This window comes from Heptranchias perlo, chromosome 3, assembly GCF_035084215.1.
Source record: "Heptranchias perlo isolate sHepPer1 chromosome 3, sHepPer1.hap1, whole genome shotgun sequence".
Classification (NCBI taxonomy): domain Eukaryota; kingdom Metazoa; phylum Chordata; class Chondrichthyes; order Hexanchiformes; family Hexanchidae; genus Heptranchias; species Heptranchias perlo.
Genome location: NC_090327.1, coordinates 132804269 through 132823543, shown reverse-complemented (window position 1 = coordinate 132823543; position 19275 = coordinate 132804269). Strand labels below are relative to the sequence as shown.

The window sequence follows — 19275 nt, the reverse complement described above, 5'->3', positions numbered from 1 at the left end:
AACAGCCTGATCAATGTATCCTGCCACCTTCAAAGATTTGTGTACATGAACCCCCAAGTCTCTCTGCTCCTGCATCCACTTTAAAACCATATCACTTAGTTTATATTGTGTCTCCTCATTCTTCCTTCCAAAATGCATCACTTCACACTTCATGAGCAACAACAAGCTGAAAAGGAACAAATGGAAAAAGAAAACAAGAGTAGCATTGAAGGACTGGAGACAGAGGGACACACATACAGGTATTTCATGAATGTCACTCTGTTTTCAGCTCGCACCTGGTTGGCAAGTGGAATTTCCCCATCTTGTAGATTACTGGGATACTACTGCTATCTTGGAAATTAAATTTGTTGCAACCGGTTACAAGATTCTTGTCCTCATCTTCAAATTCCTCCATGGCCGTAAGGCATGCTATCAGGGACATCTTCCCTTGCCCCCACATTCCAGTATCCATTCCTCCGACCAAAGATCAATGCTTGTTCCCCACTCCTTGCACTTTTCTACTGTAGACTGATCTTTCAGCCCCTGCCCTCTGGAATTCTATTCCAAAACCACTTTGCCTCACTACTTCTTTCCTTGCCTTCAAAATCCCACTAAAAATAGAACTCTTCCATCATGGCTTCAGTATCTCCCTAAATCCCTTCACTTCCTGCTCGGGGTCCATCTCTCCTTGTGAAGATAGGAACAGGAGTAGGCCATTCAGCCCCTCGTGCCTGCTCCGCCATTTGATAAGATCATGGCTGATCTGTGATCTAACTCCATATACCTGCCTAAGGCCCATATCCCTTAATACCTTTTGATTGCCAAAAAGCTATCTATCTCACATTTAAATTTAGCAATTGAGCTAGTATCAATTGCCGTTTGCGGAAGAGAGTTCCAAACTTCCACAACCCTTTGTGTGTAGAAATGTTTTCTAATCTCGCTCCTGAAAGGTCTGGCTCTAATTTTTAGACTGTGCCCCCACTCCTAGAATCCCCAACCAGCGGAAATAGTTTCTCTCTATCCACCCTATCCGTTCCCCTTAATATCTTATAAACTTCGATCAGATCACCCCATAACCTTCTAAACTCCAGAGAATACAACCCCAATTTGTGTAATCTCTCCTCGTAACTTAACCCTTGAAATCCGGGTATCAGGTAAGATGAGGCATTGTCTATGGGAGGGACACTATATCAATGTATGCTGTTAATGACCACGCATGCTCCATTTCAGATGCTGCGCATCTCATCTGAAAAAGCACCACCACCAACAAAAATTCTTAATTATGAAGTACGTATGACAGGGGCTGTTGACTATACCGATGAACCATTGTAATATGGTTATATATCAGCACTCATTTCAGACAGCCAAGCTTCCAGCCTCAAGACTGCAAAAAAAAAACCTTTTGTGCTAAATGGTGCTCAAGGGGCAAGGACAACAAAAGCTGCCACATTTCAGGTGCACAACTCATAAGACAGGGCATATCAAGAATGGAGAAGAAGTGAGAAAACAGCACCACAATTATGGGTAGAAATTTGTGCAACTCATAACAGGTAGAAAATAAAATCCTCAGATTCTCCAAAGAGATCCTGTATTTTGAAGCACGCCACTTCATCTTGCACTTGACATGAGAATATTTTAGCGTTCTCATCTCAGTGCCATCTCCTTCAGGTAAGTCAGTGGGTCAGTCCAGGGCTTTTTGCTGCCCACCATCAGTGCCGCTGTGCCGTTCCCCTCCAAGTCACACGTCATCCCGACTTGGAAATATATCGCCGTTCCTTCATCGTCGCTGGGTCAAAATCCTGGAACTCCCTTCCTAACAGTACTGTGGGAGAACCTTCACCACACGGACTGCAGCGGTTCAAGAAGGCGGCTCACCACCACCTTCTCAAGGGCAATTAGGGATGGGCAATAAATGCCGACCTTGCCAGTGACACCCACATCCCATGAACGAATAAAAAAAAGGTATAAAGACCAAGCAGCTGCAATGAAATAATGCAAATACCAAATAAATCTGCACCCCCCACTCCCCCACCCTTACTGCCATCTTCTCAGTGTCCTTCATCTAAACTGCTAGACTAAGATCAAGACATTTAGAAATGGTCCAATGACAGAGGAAATGCAGTTGGTCCAATGTACAAACGAGTACCTTCAGCACTAACACTGGCTCAATACACTGTACCGAGCAAGCTAGCTGGAGTTCTCCCTCCCTCCCCCAACCAAAACTACTTCAAGCAACTAACCATGTATAAAGTACACTAGGTACATTTTTAATTATAATGTAGTTTGACTGGTGCATCTACTACGAGGAGGTGGCTGTGATCAATGGACTAAGACTTGAGCAATTAACAACAGAGCAGAGAGTGTGACTGCACCAACAGACCTGGCCATGGTAATTCAGACGAGGTCACTGCTGTCCAATGATTTTGAAACCTTAATTTAAACCCTCTCTAGTCCTTTTCATAGAATCATAAAATGATACAGCACAGGAGGCCATTCGGCCCATCGTGCCTGCGCCAGCTCTTTTGAAAGAGCTACCCAATTTGTCCCACTACCCTGCCCTTTCCCCGTAGCCCTGCAAATTTTCCACTTCAAGTATTTATCCAATTCCTTTTTGAAGGTTATTGTTGAATCTGCTTCCACCGCTCTTTCAGGCAGTGCATTCCAGATCATAACGCGCTGCGCAAAAAAAAAAAAGCTCCTCACTTCACCACTGGGAACAGTTTCTCCTTATTTACTCTATCAAAAGCCCTCATGATTTGGACCACTTGTATTAATCTCCTCTTAACCTGCACTAATACGAACACTCTGCAAGACATGCCAGATCATCGACACAGACACCACATCACACGAGAGGACACCACCCACCAGGTGCACGGTTCATACTCCTGTGACTCGGCCAACGTTGTCTACCTCATACGTTGCAGGAAAGGATGCCCCGGAGCATGGTACATTGGCGAGACCATGCAGACGCTGCGACAACGGATGAAACGGACACCGCGCAACAATCGCCAGACAGGAGGGTTCCCTCCCAGTCGGGGAACACTTCAGCAGTCAAGGACATTCAGCCACCGATCTTCGGGTAAGCGTTCTCCAAGGCGGCCTTCGACACACGACAACGCAAAATCGAACAGAAATTGATAGCCACGTTCCGCACCCATGCGGACGGCCTCAACCGGGCTCTTGGGTTCATGTCACGCTACACGTAACCCCACCAGTGCAAACGGGTTATCTTTTTAACGCAACGGGTCGTCCGCCCGTCCGCCCGCCCGCCCGTCCGTCCGTCTTTTGCTCTGGCCGTTTGTGTATTCGGTGGTCCTGTAGGTAACATCACTCTGTCTGAACACTTTGATTGCCTTGACAACGGGCAGTTGGAAAGATTATCTGTAATCACCAGGTATTGTTTTCTGACTATAAATGCGGTAACCTTCCATGGAATCCCACACTCGCTCACCTGACGAAGGAGAAAGCCTCCGAAAGTTTGTGATTTTCAAATAAAACAGTTGGACTATAACCTGGTGTTGTGAGATTCCTTACATTTGTCAACCCCAGTCCATCACCGGCATCTCCACATCACAGTTCCTAGTGGGCATGGGCCTACAGCTCAAAGCTCTCCTCATTTCTGAACTTACCAGTGTCAGAAAGGCCACAGGATGGCTGTTATGGGAAATGGAAAAAACATCACACTGATGCAGCAAGGCGTTCTCCACTAAGGTCACACTGTCGCGGCAGAATAGAGAGAAGTATCTAACTGTGCTATACTTGACCTGGCCAAGGAGGGCTTGATGCTGAAAGTGGGTGCCTGTAATGGAAAGTGTTCCATTCCCCAACACTAACATCCCATACCACGATGAGCACAATATTTTTTAAGGCATATGTTAACAAATGAAACAAGCACCTCATTGTTTGGAAAGACATGCCAGATAACCAGCTCTGGGCTGTATCATACGCTGCTTGCTTAAAACAATGGTCTGGTGTACCAACCAACGAAGTAACTATTTACAACATTCCCAGGGGCACTTTCAAGTTTCGGTAGCACACGCTCATCCACTGACAAACACTAGGAGCTCAAGAGGGCAGCAAAACCACATCTTGCCTCTGGGCAGGAAGACTTTCATACATACACTTGCATTTCAACTAGAAAACAACTTAAATGCAAGTCCTTTTTTCCTTTTCTTTAACTCGACCTGTTCCCTCCAATCTTTTACTTCTCAAAACAAAAATTTTTAAAACTGGAAGTATTACATAGAATGGTGTAGAATCACGTATATGTAAATCTCATACAAATATTGTATACCATTAAAATTCTAACCATGCCCGTGGGCAGGTATTGCCTTCTGATTAGCTCTTGATCATCTTGCCACAATCAACTGAGAAGGCCTCTTGCAGGACACTCCACCAATGCAGATGAAACCAGTGATCACTGTATATAAATACCTGTGGTCTAGCAGCAAAGCATTTGAGACCTAATGTTCTCTACAGTTTTGCAAACTATTTGAATGTCTAGGACCCATGGAATGAATTCAAAGATAGTATTCTTTATTGACAATTCAATGGGGACACCTTGCAGGTGAAACCAGTGATGTTTTTAAACATCAAAAGTCAACAGGCGGATGTCACTTCATGACACAGGTGTACAATCAGATAGAAATAATTTATTTGCGAACGTAGTGGAGAACTGAGGATAAGGTTGTTTGCCAACCAACTGGCCCATCGTCAGTTCTATGCTTTTGTATTTATTGCTTAATGACACCAATATAGTCATTAGGCTTAATTGAATTATTGACACCAATGTGCTATAAAGGAGAGAGAAAAATTCCAATGTGTTACAACATTTTGAGAGACCTCAATTAGTTTCTACCATCTTACTACCACCTCCACCCTTGTGTTAAACTACTCAAATTGCTCTCTCCAGACACAACACAAGTTAGGAAGGACAACATTTGCAACTGAGCTCTTAAAAACACCCAGCAGTACAAGCGGAGATAGATAAATTTCACACGCCCGCTTTTACTGAAATTCCGGCGAAGAACATTTCACACACTTTATTGAAATCCTAGTAACGACACTGTATGCATCCCCTTTGTAAACAGTGCTACACAAAACAAAGGATAGAGTACTAGCAGGAAAAACATGAAACATGCAGCTACACTTGGAAACCTTTACCCGAACAGCTAGGAAATCCCCCCACCCTCCCTCCGGTTTGGGTAAATAATTCAGAGGTCTAATTGTGTATTCATTCCAACTTCATGTACATTGATCAATGCTAATTCAGCTCTGAAACGGACACATGCAAGGAATACGGTGGAAGGTTCAGGTAGTTCCATTAACTGGTTAATTTAGATAGATAGTGTTGAGAAAAACCAGGTCCCCATTGAATTGTCAATAAAGAATACTATCTTTGAATTAATTCCATGAGTCCTAGACATTCAAAATAGTTTGCAAAACTGTAGAGAACATTAGGTCTCAAATGCATTGCTACTTGACCACAGGTATTTATATACAGTGATACTGCCTTTGGCCCAGATGAACCCTGCCGGTCAAGTACATATTTGTCATCAACCAAAGAAAAAATTTGTCACCTGTCCAAAGTATTTCTGTATATTTCTTTTATAGTTTTAGTACCTTGAAACTCTGTTGTATCTGCTTCCTAGCCAAAAATCTAGCACAGAATGGGCTTATAGAAACAAGGTGTAGAAACAATTTAAAATCGGAGTCAAAAGGTAACTAATTCAAGAAACCGAAGAGGTAACTGATGTCTGATACTAAGAGCCAATGCCATCGAGAGACAACTCTTAAGTACCATCTCAAGACCAAGATGGTGCAAAAACGACCCTATTTGTGTGTGATGCTAATGTACATTTGCTGATGAGATTTCACTCATGTGAAACATTATCGCTGGGCAGTAACAAGCCAGTGCTGGCAGGTGTTCATACTGTGCCTGTCTGTGCACTGGAACCAGCAAATCCCAGCAGTGTAACGCACAACCTTAACTGAACCCAAACCAACGGCAACTCCAGGTTACCCTTGTGGCCATGTTGTTTTAACATAAACAAAAGCACCCAGGTCCAAGGGCCTTTGCATCTGCTTGAACGCTGTACATGTCTTGACCAAGCTACTACAGGAACTACGTAGGCCAAAGTAAATCTGAGGACAGTAGCCTCATTCCATTGAAACCAATCTCGTGTCAAATGATCCCAGAGCAGTACAGAACATCGCATATTCGTTGAAGGAGGACTCAATGCGGGGCTAAAATGAACCATTTTTGGTGAATTCTGTGCTAATCAAGTGAGAGCTGTCAATGTTAGGGAGTGGAACAGTTTATCATTTTTAAGCATCCAATGCAGCATCAAGTAGTTCCTAGATCAGGTACACTACAATTGGATTCAGAGTAAAGTGCCTTCTGTCCTACTCCAAACTTTTTAATTTAACAAAAAGCCATCAATAACTGTAATGGCAAAGAAAGGGGCAAATACACAGAAATAGACAAAATAGCACATTAAAGCATTTCTAGCACAGAAGAACATCCAAGGACATCTGGCAAGGCTCCAAAAATACAAAGAATTGTTTTCATTAATACAATGAAATCTTGATTTTTTAACGTATTTTAACCACAACACAAGGAAGCATGATTTGTTACCCACAACAACAACTAAATATATATACAACATGCCCCTTTATTCAAATAATCACACGTGATATTTTGGAGTCCATAAACAGACCAACAACTGGCAGTGTTGAATGTGAACCACAAGAATGCACCTTCTCACCGCACTTTATCTCTGTAAATAATAAGCCCGCACACAGCATTTGAAATTCCTCAGAGGCCCTCGAGATACTTTACAACCCATATATGACTGCAGGCTCCCACAAAAATTATCAACATTTCCCTTAATGGCAATGTAAAAGTGAGATGGTTTAACCCAGTCACACAGAAAGTATGTAGAGTGTGTGAAAAAAAAACTAGCACCTAATGTCTCAAGTACTCCAGTCAATTGAAAGAGGATTTGGCTCGCAAAAGATCCCAACTTTACTGATTTTGAGAGGCACGCTTCTCAGACCTGGGGGCGAGAGAGAGGAGGGGAGAAAAGAAACAGAATCCAACAAACACCGCGCGGTCCTGAAAATCCACGGGTTGGCGTATCTCGGTACAAGTGCCAAGATGCGCCTGCCCTGGACCTTTGCTGCTGACCCTGCCAAAGTTCGAGGGGTCAGAGGGTGGTCCCTTCAATTTGCCCGCCATAGTAGCAAGGTCAGGGAATTCAGGCAGAGTTAGCCTAGCTGGGAGTGGGGGGAGGGGGGAGGGGGAATTGTCTGGTCCCACCAGGAAACACATTACAACTGCCTCTATGGACACCACTGTAAGGCGAAGGCTGTAAAAATTGTATTAAAAAAAAAACCTGCTGCCAGATGTTCGAGGGCCCAGGCCACGAGTCTGGCCGAGATTCCTAGGTGGACCCCACAACGGCCAGGTCGGAGAAGTATGCATGGACTGACCACTGCTGACCATACACTAGGCCCCTCTGAAGTTTCGGGCACTGGAACACCTGACTTGGGGGGGGGGGGGGGGGGGAGATCTATTGCCCCAGCCCCACCCTTTTACAATAATGGCTTTGTAAGGGGAAGATTCTAGCCCACAAGGTCATCCCGGAAAATTCACCAGATTGTCGGGAGCTGCCATATTCAGGTCCCGACTTAGTATCAGGCCATTCTGGCATACTCCCATCAAAGTTACAGTGGGGGTATGATGGAACGGCCATGGATTTTCAGGGCTCAGAATTCCAGTATGATAAAAGTGGATGTGAATTTTCTACAATACGCTCTATATGGCAGCGTAATATTGGTACAAAAAGTCTAGCCTTTCAGTTACGGCTTCTGTTCATATAGCACTGTGACACACCAGCATCAGCACAGTGTATGTGATGCCCCACAGACCATCTGTGATCTGTACTGCTCACATCCAGTTCACTGGAGTGCAGTCACTGTCGTTGCGTAGGCAAATCCAGCAGCCAATGCTGAACAAAGTCACATCCCACAAATCGACCAGACGACCAATTTTTAGTCGTGTTGGTGCGGAGAGGAACATTAGCCAGGAAAGCGGGAGAATTCCCTGCAGGCAGACTGGGCCTCAGTTCAACACCTCATTTGAAAAGATGGCACCTCTGACCAGTGCAGCACTCCCTCAGGACTGCACTGAAGTGTCAGCCTGATATATGCTCAACTCTGCAGTGGGGCTCGAGCCCACAACCTTCTGACTTGGAAAGTACTACCAACTGAGCTAAATGCCTCTCCACAATTCCTCAGCCGACAGTTAACGCTCTTTAACCAGCTGAGTAGGTCTGCTGTTGCCTGGTTCCACTCTTACCTATCCAGTCATGGCCAGAGAATCTTCTGCAATAGCTTCTCCTCCCGCCCCTACAGGGTTACCTCTGAGGTCCCTCAAGGATCTATCCTTGGCCCGCTCCTATTTCTCATCTACATGCTGCTCCTAGGCGACATCATCCGAATACATGACATCAGGTTCCACGTGTATGTTGACGACACCCAGCTCTACCTCACCACCACCTCCCTCAACCCCTCCACTGCCTCTGCGTTGTCAGACTATTTGTCCCACATCCAGTCGTGAATGAGCCGCAATTTCCTCCAATTAAACACTGGGAAGGCCAAAGCCATTGTCTTTGACCTCCGCCACAAACTCCGTTCCCTAGCCACCCTTCCTGGCCAATGTCTCAAGCTGAATTAAACTGTTCACATCCTCAGCGCCCTATGTGACCCTGAGCAGAGCTTCATACCCCATATCCTCTGCATCACAAAGGTCGCCTACTTCCACCTCCATGCTGCTCATGCTCCACCTCGGTGTCTACTCCTGCCTCAGCTTATCTGCTGCTGAAACCCTCATCCATGCTTGTGTTACCTCCAGACTCGACTATTCCAATGCTCTCCTCCTCGGACTCCCATCCTCCACCTTCCATAAACTTAAGAGCTCATCCACAACTCTGCTGCCCCCGTATTTAAACTCGCACCAAGTCCCGGTCACACATCGCCCTTGTGCTTGCGGACCTACGTTGGCTTTGGGTAGAACTTTCATCCTCGTGTTCAAATCCTTCCATTGCCTCACCCCTCCCTACCTGTGTGGCCTCCTTCAGCCCTACAACCCTCCAAGAATCTGCATCTCTCCAACTCTGGCCTGCTGTGCATTCCCCCACTCCCTTCGCTCCACCATTGTCGGTCGTGGCTTCAGCCCTGTAGGCCCCAAGCTCTGGAATTCCCTCCCTAACCCCCTCTCTCTTTTAAAGTCCTCCTTAAAATTTACCTCTTTAACCAAGCTTTTAGTCACCCATCTTTGGCTCAGTATCAGTTTTTTTTTCTGATTACGCTTCTGTAAAGCACCTTGAGACGTTTTCCTACGTTAAGGGTGCTTTATATTGTTATTTGTTACTGTTTTAAAGGGCAGTGGGATGTGCGAGCAGTGGTTCAGCTATAACTCTCCCTCCACCCTGTACAGAAGCAAATCACCACTGCTCGGTACATTATCAAGACAGGGAAACTTATCAGAATGGTAGAACAAGATGTTACATCTCCATCATGTTAGACTACCAGGCTGCCCTCAGCAGACGTTCCCAGGTTATGTATTAACCACTCTGCTGAAGGTGCCGGCTCTGGCTGATTTGTGGCACTCTCCTCGCTGGCCTCCCATCCTCCAACTTCATCAAAACTCTTCTGCACGTATCCTGTTGTACACTATGTCCTGCTCACTCGTTATGCCAGTCCTCACCGACCGACACTGCCCGCAACTCCCAACCCCCAAAAAACCTTGTGTTTAAAATCTTCAACCTCGTCTTTAAATCGTTCCCTGGTCTTAGGCCACCCTATCTCCGTACGTTCCTCAGGTGCAATCCCCGCTCACCACCCACCCACCCCCCACTCCGAAGTCTCCGGCCCTCTGACTCTGACCTTGTGCATCCACCTCACCCCCTTCACGCCCCACCATTGACAATGCAGATTTCAATCGCCTGGGTCCTACTCTCTGGAATTCGATCCCTAAACCTCTCCTCCTTTAAAAACCAACTCAAAAACCATCTCTTCGACCCAGCTTTTGGTCGCCCCACCTAATCCCTCTTTTCCTGGCTCAGTGCCCGCTTTCCATATGCCTTCTGCGCAGCGCCTTGGGAAGTTTTTCAAAATTAGAGCAATGCAATGAAAATCCAATAAAAGCAACTGTCATTAAATAGTTGGACCCAATGGATAAAAACACATTAGGCACAGAAATTGATAGTTCACAAATAAAATGATGACATGTTTAAAAAAGTCTCCATTCTGAAAGAGGCTTCTATTATTCCTGAAGATAGGCTTATTGGCCTTCTATGCTGTAGAATTCTGTAAGAGACCCAATTTTGCAGCAACTGAAAACTTCTCTCAAGTAGTCTCCTTTAATTTGTTTTGAGTTCAAATCCACAACTACAAAGTCTGCACCCTGTCACAACTGTCAAGTCATTCACTAGTTGATCAGAGGTGCTTTAATCTGGATATTTGATTTGGTCCACGGACGTTGACTTACGCGTGGCCCCTCTCCAGTTTACAGCAATCTGTCCGAATGCCCGTATTATTCACGAGCATAACACATAATCCTGGGGCGAAATCGCTCCGACAAAACAAGGCTTGGGATGTTTCTCTTACTTTAGATGTGGATCACACGAGAGGACACCACCCACCAGGTGCATGGTTCATACTCCTGTGACTCGGCCAACGTTGTCTACCTCATACGTTGCAGGAAAGGATGCCCCAGAGCATGGTACATTGGCGAGACCATGCAGACACTGCGACAACGGATGAACGGACACCGCGCAACAATCGCCAGACAGGAAGGTTCCCTCCCAGTCAGGGAACACTTCAGCAGTCAGGGACATTCAGCCACCGACCTTCGGGTAAGCGTACTCCAAGGCGGCCTTCGAGACACACGACAACGCAAAATCGTCGAGCAGAAATTGATAGCCAAGTTCCGCACCCATGAGGACGGCCTCAACCGGGATCTTGGGTTCATGTCACGCTACACGTAACCCCACCAGCGAACAAAAGCTATCTGTTTTTAATATAACGGGTCATTTGCTGGCTTTCTCTGCCTTCCGGATGTTTCTGCCTCTCTCTCGCTCTGTTTTTTTATCCTGTTTGTTTTTTTTGTTGAATGTATATTCGGGGGTTCTGTAGGTGACAACTCTCTGTCTGAACACGGTGATTGCCTTGGCAACGGGCAGTTGCAAAGGCAGTCTGTAATCACCATGTATTGTTCTGTGATTTTTAAATGCGTAGGCTTCGAGGAGTTCCTGACATTTACCTGAGGAAGGAGGAAGCCTCCGAAAGCTTGTAGATTTCAAATAAAATCGTTGGACTATAACTTGGTGTTGTAAAACTGTTTACAATTCTCTTACTTTAGAGCAGGATCTCCTGCTGCTGGTTACACTTGTAAATATGAAGAACCTGACCTTTGTTGGTCTGGTGGCAACGAAGAGCAATTATTTTCGGGTTTTTGAACTGACGTTCGGTTTTCTGGCTCCACTTCTAGCCCACTCAATACGCAGCGCTAGTTTAGTGTGTTTGGTGTCAGCAACATCAAAGCTGCCCCAATGAACCACTCAGGTTAAAACAGAGAACTATAATGAAGGCATTATGCCACACGTCAGCTGGGAGTTTAGTACAGTGCGTCAAGGGGTGGGCGCGCAATGCGCCCAGGAGGACAGTACAGCGCTCTCTTCTGAACCCAGATTTTTATTTGCAGCAAGGCAAAAGCACCTTAATACTAAAAAATGCATCTGAACATTGAAGTGGTCTTATGCTGGACATTGCTAGTAATAGAACCAGCAATGTCATGTTGCTGCTAAATTAGCTTCCCCGTAAATCGTGGGCAAATGCACTTATCTGGAGTAGAACTGAGCTGTACAGTCCCTCGTCTTTGTTGAGTTAGCTGATCTTAGACATGTCATCAATGGGCAGGGCGAACATTATAATTGTCCTCATTGTCCCTGTGCTACCGAGGGTAAAAATCATGCAAGGTTCCTGCCCCTTATCATCCAGCCAACTCCTGCAAGAAGGAATGCACATGCTGAAGACAAATGAGGATAGGATTTAGCCTGTCTGCAATGTCCCATGAGCTCTCTTAGCATGTCAATAAAGCTAGGAACAGTGGAGGTCCAAAGAGATTTAAGGGTCCATGTACACAGATCACTAAAATGTAGTGGTCAGGTACAAAAAATAATCAAAAAGGCTAATGGAATGTTAACCTTTATAGCTAGAGGGCTAGAATATAGAGGGGAGGAAGTTTTGCTACAGCTATACATGGCCCTGGTTAGACCACATCTGGAGTACTGTGTTCAGTTCTGGGCACCGCACCTTAGAAAGGATATATTGGCCTTGGAAGGAGTGCAGTGCAGATTCACCAGAATGTTACCAGGGCTCCAAAGGTTAAATTATGAGGAGAGATTACATAAACTGGGCTTGTATTCCCTGGAATATAGAAGGTTAAGGGGTGATTTGATTGAGGTTTTTAGGATTTTGAAAGGAATTGATAGGGTAGATAGAGAGAAACTTTTCCCGCTGGTGGGGGAGTCTAGGACAAGGGGATATAATCTGAAAATCAGAGCCAGGCCATTCAGGAGAGAAATTAGGAAACACTTCTTCACACAAAGGGTGGTAGAAGTGTGGAACTCTCTCCCACATAAAGCAGTAGATGCTAGCTCAATTAATAATTTTAAATCTGAGATCAATAGATTTTTGCTAGTCAGGGTATTAAGGGATATGGAGCCAAGGTAAATGGAGTTAGGATACAGATCAGCCATGATCTCATTGAATGGCAGAACAGGTTCGAGGGGCTGAATGAATTATTCACTATCAAAGCTCACACATGAAGAATGCCCTTGAGTGAGGTACTAGAGACTGTTTGACTGTCGGAGGTATCACACTGGTGCTAGATCCTATTCCTACCCAACATCCATCCAGATGCACCTTCCAGTAGTGGTCACTGGACAGCAATCTGCAGTAGGAAATCTGCTGATTTTCACCCTCCTTAGATTAGGGACGTCCCCGACACCTGTGCCACCTGAGATCAGGTAACTGAACAGTTGTGGGATCAAACCTGGGATCTTCCTGGACTATACAGCTCAGTACCACAATAGGCAGTTCGTTAGCCCCATGAAGCAATGAAACAACCTAATTAACAGCTGTAAAATATAAGCAAAAGATCGCTGAAAGCCCAGTGGGTAAAACACAAATGGCAAATGTAGCACTAGACCATACAAGCTAGAAGGTCCTCACTTCTATATGGAATTCGCAGAGATTACCCAAGGCAGTAATTGCGCCACAGCAATTGGCCTCAGCACCGCTGAGGAGGACGCAAAAAAATATCAGCCATTCATCACTACCCACTGACCTCACTAGAAAATGGCACGTCTGTAGACGTTGAGTGAGAATAGGATCAGGCTCAACCGTGATATGCTTCATATTCAAATAGCCCGTTGACACCAAAAGTCCAGGCTCATGAAGGATAGCCACTTGAACGAGATTGCAGAGGGCTGCCGGTGTATCCCAGCAAGAATTGGTGCGTTGGAGGGGTTGCAGTCTTGCAGAGTAGTAAAGCATTCAGAGGTGGAATATATACTCCTACCAATTCGTTCTCTTTTGACTGTGCTTTAGATTGAAGACTGCAGGATCTGGCTTCCTCACAATTCAAAAGACACACTAACCCATCTTCAATCAAGGGGCGGTCAGTCCTGAAATGTATTTCTACGATAGCACTCAATCAATGTAAACAGGCTGCGAGTCATCGCATTGAGTACAGATGACCCTAATAGATCTGTTACTGCATGGGGGGGGGGAAAGAGGGATTGAAGAGTTCTGCAATGTGCAGTGACTATGTCCCTGAGTTGGCATGAATTCAATTTAGCAGAGAAATTATTACTCTTCATTTTAAAAAAATTATCACTTTTTTTTTAAAAAGTCATATCAATACCAGAATCATCTAGGAATTTTTGTCATTAATCGGACCTCAGACACATTCCTTTGAAGAAAATTTGGATTCCACAGTATTTGTTAAATAAAACTCTATACAGATAACCTGACATTTTCCTCGGTGCTTTAGTTTCAATGAATCTGTCTGTGTGCGATTTGTAAATGAGTTTTCAAACGTAGAGGTAAATAGTGGGGTGGGATGCCTGGCTGTTTGATAACCCGTTAATGGAGAGAACACTGACAGAACTGATTCACTATAAGACAAGGCATGCTATTTTGTCCTTACACAAGACCTTGGTTAGGCCTCAGTTAGAACACTGTGTCCAGTTTTCGTCTCCTCATACGGTGGGGGAACACTGAGGCTCTGGAAAGGGTGCTGAGGAGGGCCACAAGATTAATTCCCAGTTTAAAGCATTTTAGTTACGCAGATAGGCTCAAAGAGCTGGGACTTTACACTTTAGAAAAGCAGAGGCGTAGGGGCGATTTGATTTAAGGTTTATAAGATGATGAAGGGAATAGATTGTGTTTGTGTAGACAGTTTGTTTCAACTAAATAGGTTAGAGAGAGGACCAAGGATCACAATTTCAAGTTATGTAAAGCCAGATCGAGGTTAGATGTGAGGAGGTGGTTCTTTTCCCAGAGAATAGTGGCCCTCAGGAACAGGCTGCCGGCTCGTGCGGTGGACGGTGATTCACTGAATTCCTTCAAGCGAGAGCTGGACCTGTTTCTGGCTGGGGCGGAGATCACCTCTTACAAAAGGTAGGCACTGTATAACATTTATCAGGGCCAGAGTGATCTCCTGGAATAGTTTTGATCGCCTGTGGAATCGGGAGAGGAATTTTCCCGATATTTTTCCTCTAATTGGCCTGGGTTTTTATCTGATTTTTCACCTCTCCCAGATTACATGGCTTTCAGATGGGGTGGGGAGTATATGTATTGTGATGCACAAGGCATTGCAGTTGTGTGGGATGGGCTGGATGGACCAGTGAGTCTTTTCCTATCCATCATTGCTCGTACGTTCGCATCAGTGATTTTAATAGAAGTTGGGTTTCAGAAATTGCAACATAGACGCAGCTTAAAATCTCAACTTTCCTATTTTCAGACACCACAATCTTCTATCCTGTTTTTCCCACTATTTTTTAAACTCAGCGGTTAAGATATTTGTATTAAATTCCTGTCTTCACCATTTTAATGCACCATTAACCTGAAACGAGTATAGAGAAAAAAAATTAAAACCCCCAAAGGAGCAGTATCCTGAAAACATTGCATTGATGCAGCCCACTGTATATACAAGCGTTAGCATGGCTCAGCTAATACTCTACTGATGTCTCAGTCAAAAGGCAGTGTGGATTCAAGTCCACTTTAGCACATCACCTCGGCTGGCACGGTGCCGCACTGCTGGGGGGGGGTTGAGACATTAAACAGAAACCCCATCTGCCTGCTCAGGTGGATATTAAAGATCCCACGATGCTCTGTGACAAAGAGCTGCCCCAGCTCATTACTCCCTCAACCTAAACCCAGATTCATCTCATCATTTGAGAGATTTGTGCGCAAAAACAGTTGCAGCATCTTCCTCAAAGGTAATTAATTCATTTTATACAAAGTGCTTTGCAATGTTTTGGAGAAACACTATTAATGGCGTAGCTCTTTCTATATGAAAACACTTCTGCCCTAAGTGAAAAATAAAACCAAAGTTAACCTTTGCAGCCAACACAGGGAGGAGAGCCAAAGAGTAACTTTTACCTGATCATAAAAATATACTGCATTAAAAAGGGTGTTCATTAGTGACAACAACAGGGTAATATGTGTTATTAATAAATTCTATTGGCAGAAATTAACAATCTCCCCCCGTTCATAAGTAAACTTAACCTCTGAGCCCTACAGACCGGGACGGTCCCAGGTTCAACCTCTGGTCTGCGCTGAGTTAGCTGGTCTCAGGTGGGCAGCGGTAAGCAAGTTAGTTTGCCACAGCATCAGTGGGTGAGGGAAGGGGAGAGTCAGCCAGGGCTCTGCGCCTAATTACAACAGAGCAACGCCTGCTGGCAAGTGCACATCAGAAGAGATCAGACGAAGGTAGAACCTGACTTTAATTATGATGTCCTCACAGTCAGATAGCTTGCTGTCACACACTGTCAAGGCTCATACATGAATTTTGGCCAGTTGAGTGCAGTGCCATAGGGTGACTTGGGCTTCAAAAAAAAAAGGGAAGGACTGAAAGTTGGTATCTTTATTTTGTCAAATTACTCTACATATTTCATACTAATATAATTGTAATAGTACTGCAAGTGCTAGAAGTATAGTAACCCCATTGTCTAGATTTCTACTTAGCATGTCATAGCAGAGAGTTGTGTATGCTGACGATGTCGCAGTATAAATGCTCCTAACAAATTCAGCAAAGTTATACAATCTCAGGACTATTGAGCAAATTCTCACTAGTGAAAGCAATGAATCTCATGGGACAAGGAAACTGAACCAAAGGCATGTTAATCAAATAAGTTGTAACTTTAATGCCAAGGGTTCCTATTTGTTAAAATCAGTATTTAATCATTAACACAGAAAAAAACATAATTAAAATGCTGCAAATGATACTTGGCTGAGTCTAGTATGCAGGATCAGCAGAAGAAAAGCCAATTTAGCAGAATAAAAGACTCAATGTAGATACAATTCAACCCCCCCCCCCACCAGCCTGGACTCTCCACTTCACAACCCTCTACCTTTGAATGCTTCTTATCACAGGCGGAAGAGTGTGATGCTGATACGTAATGGTTTCTAGTTTTCACCCAATTTTCACCTAATTTTTTTTACTTTTTCAAACGATACAAAACTCAAACAACAAAAGCTTGCATTAATATAGTATCTTTAACGTAGCAAATCATCCCAAGGCGCTTCACAGGCGCATTATCAGACAAAACTTGACACCAAGCCACAAATGGAGATATTAGGACAGGTGACCAAAAGCTTGGTTAAAGAGGTAGGTTTAAGGAGCGTCTTAAAGGGGTGAGAGGTAGAGAAACGGAGAGGTTCAGGGAGGGAATTCCAGACCTTAGGGCCTAGACAACTAACTTCATGGCTGCCAATGGAGGGACGAAGGAAATCGGAGATGCACAAGTGGCCAGAATTGGAGGAACGCAGAGTTCTTGGAGGGCTGCAGGAGGTTACAGAGATAGGGACTATTAACATAGTACCAAATTTGATGGAAGCAAAAAAAATTGCTTCAACAAAATTAAAAATGTTACATAAGTTATGTTACACAACTTATAATTGTAACGTAAAATTATGTTGCAATGAACTGAACACCTGAGCATCATCTTTCATGAGAACTTACCCCCGCCCCCCCCCCCGTGCAAAAGGTCAATAACCTCGTTTTCCCGTTTACGTTTTCAAATGGGTAAACGCCATGGTTATGAATATGCACCTGCTTCAATGCTAAAAACAACACTCTTTTTAACCACTCTACAGTGATGTTTATTTCACAAATCTGAAACACTGCTTAATGTCACTTCCTTTAGGAAAGTCAGCAGATTTGAATGGTCTCATTCTTTTCCTTCGTCTACTTTAGATACCTAGTTCTTTCGCATCAGATCAGATTTAAAGCGTGTTTTATTGTGGGAGGTTTCCTTGACTGCACTGAGAATCTAAGGCAGGCACTGGATAACAGTTAGGTAATGCAGGAAATACAACTTCATAATCACCGCCTACTGGATACATCATCTCCTGTACTTTTCTGTGGTGGGGAGGGGATAAAAATAAACTCAATGCCCATCAATTACAGGCTATTTAGAAGAAATTCATTTTGCATAAACACATCCTCTTGATGCTTAAATCCTCTTATATATATTTTTGTTTTCAAGTGGCTGCAGAACATTAAAATCAAATCTCGGTGTGCAAGCTCTGATCACAGCTTGGTACCTAAATAAATACTTCACAAGCAATGCACAAGTATTCCAGGCTTCTAAACTTTCACAATGCAATAGAAACGCTTTGGGTTATTTCTTTTGGGGAGGGGGGGGGGAATAATTATTTTTCGGTTCTTGCAGTTGGTTCAAAAGAAACATCTTGCAGTTAAAAAAAAAATAATAACCCCGGTGTTTGAAAATTTTAGCAAGTGCGTTCAAAAGTAAAAAGTCCAATAAAAATGCAAACAGGAGCAACTGACGGGAAAGTCTTTATAGAAGAGAGTCATGGGGGGGGGGGGGATGGGAACTGCAGCTTGAAAGTACTGTACAATATTTTTTTTTAAAGAGCTCATATAGAAAAACTTCCTGACAAAACCCCATCAAGTTCAAAACTTACCCACCGCCGAAAGATGCAGCTAGAACAATATATTTTCTTTAAAACATATAGGCTATATTTAATTTAAGCTGAATAGTTTTCTGACTGGCACTTCGCGACCCCAAGCCAACTACTGTAAATCACAGCAAGTTTTTGGGGCCGCTCGGATTTAAGAATGAAACAAAAGAAACCCCCCCCCCTCCACAGCCTGCGAGGTGGTGGCGATTAACACACACACAAAAAAAAACACACACAAAGTTAATAATAGCACCAAACAAAAAAAAAGGCTAAACACACCAACTCACTCCACATCATCTCATCGACCCAACTCTTCCGGTGCATCACTGCAATTAATGCATGACATGTTGCAAAAAGAAATATACAAATAAATAGTTGCGAATAATAATAATTTTGTTAAAAAAAAATAATCATGCACACACACACCACCACCACCCCCCCCCCCACCTTCTCCCTCTTATAACAATTCACCTTAAGTGTCAATGCAAAGGAAAGAGAGATGGTTTGCAGTTGCGGTGGTCAGTGATGGTGGTGGTGGTGGGGTGGAGGGGGTAGTTGGCTCCATTGCACACTGGCTGACTGTGCTGCCAGGCTGCTGTTCCTTTTTTTCCACGGGGTCTGCAGGTTTTGCTCTTTTTGCTGGCTCCTCTTTGCTCTTTGCTCTTTGCTTGCTGCTGCTTGCTGCTCCTCCATCAATATTCCATGTGCTCGCACGCCTTCGCTCGCGACGTCAATGGAACGTCCGCCCCGGCGTCGCGAGCGCTTGACGTCACGGGACCCGGCCCGGGCCCGGGCCCGGGGAGAGAGAGAGAGAGCGCGCGCGCGTGCCCGCGCGCGCGGGGGAGGGGAGGGGGCGCGCACGAACCACCCAGATTGAGCAGGCAAAGGAGGGTGGAAAAAAAAACCCTGCAAATCACTGGAAAAGGGTTATGTCCGTTGTTATTATTGTTAATAAAGTGCGTGTGTGCGTGTGCAGCTTCTCTCCATTGCTTTCTCCTCTACCGTGAGTGC

General features: G+C 44.5%; 1 long non-coding RNA gene across 7 annotated transcripts in view; it reads right to left on the bottom strand.

Annotated features, from left to right (window-relative positions):
• Positions 1 to 18998, bottom strand: part of LOC137320241 (uncharacterized) — a 262223-nt gene extending 243225 nt beyond the window's left edge. For 6 of the 7 annotated variants that reach the window (XR_010962416.1, XR_010962417.1, XR_010962419.1 and 3 more), the window contains exon 1: positions 18736 to 18998. This is a non-coding gene — a long non-coding RNA (uncharacterized lncRNA). The remainder of the gene's footprint in view (positions 1 to 18735) is intronic. The other variant, XR_010962415.1, reaches the window with a different exon arrangement.
• Between the last annotated feature and the right edge of the window lie 277 nt (positions 18999 to 19275).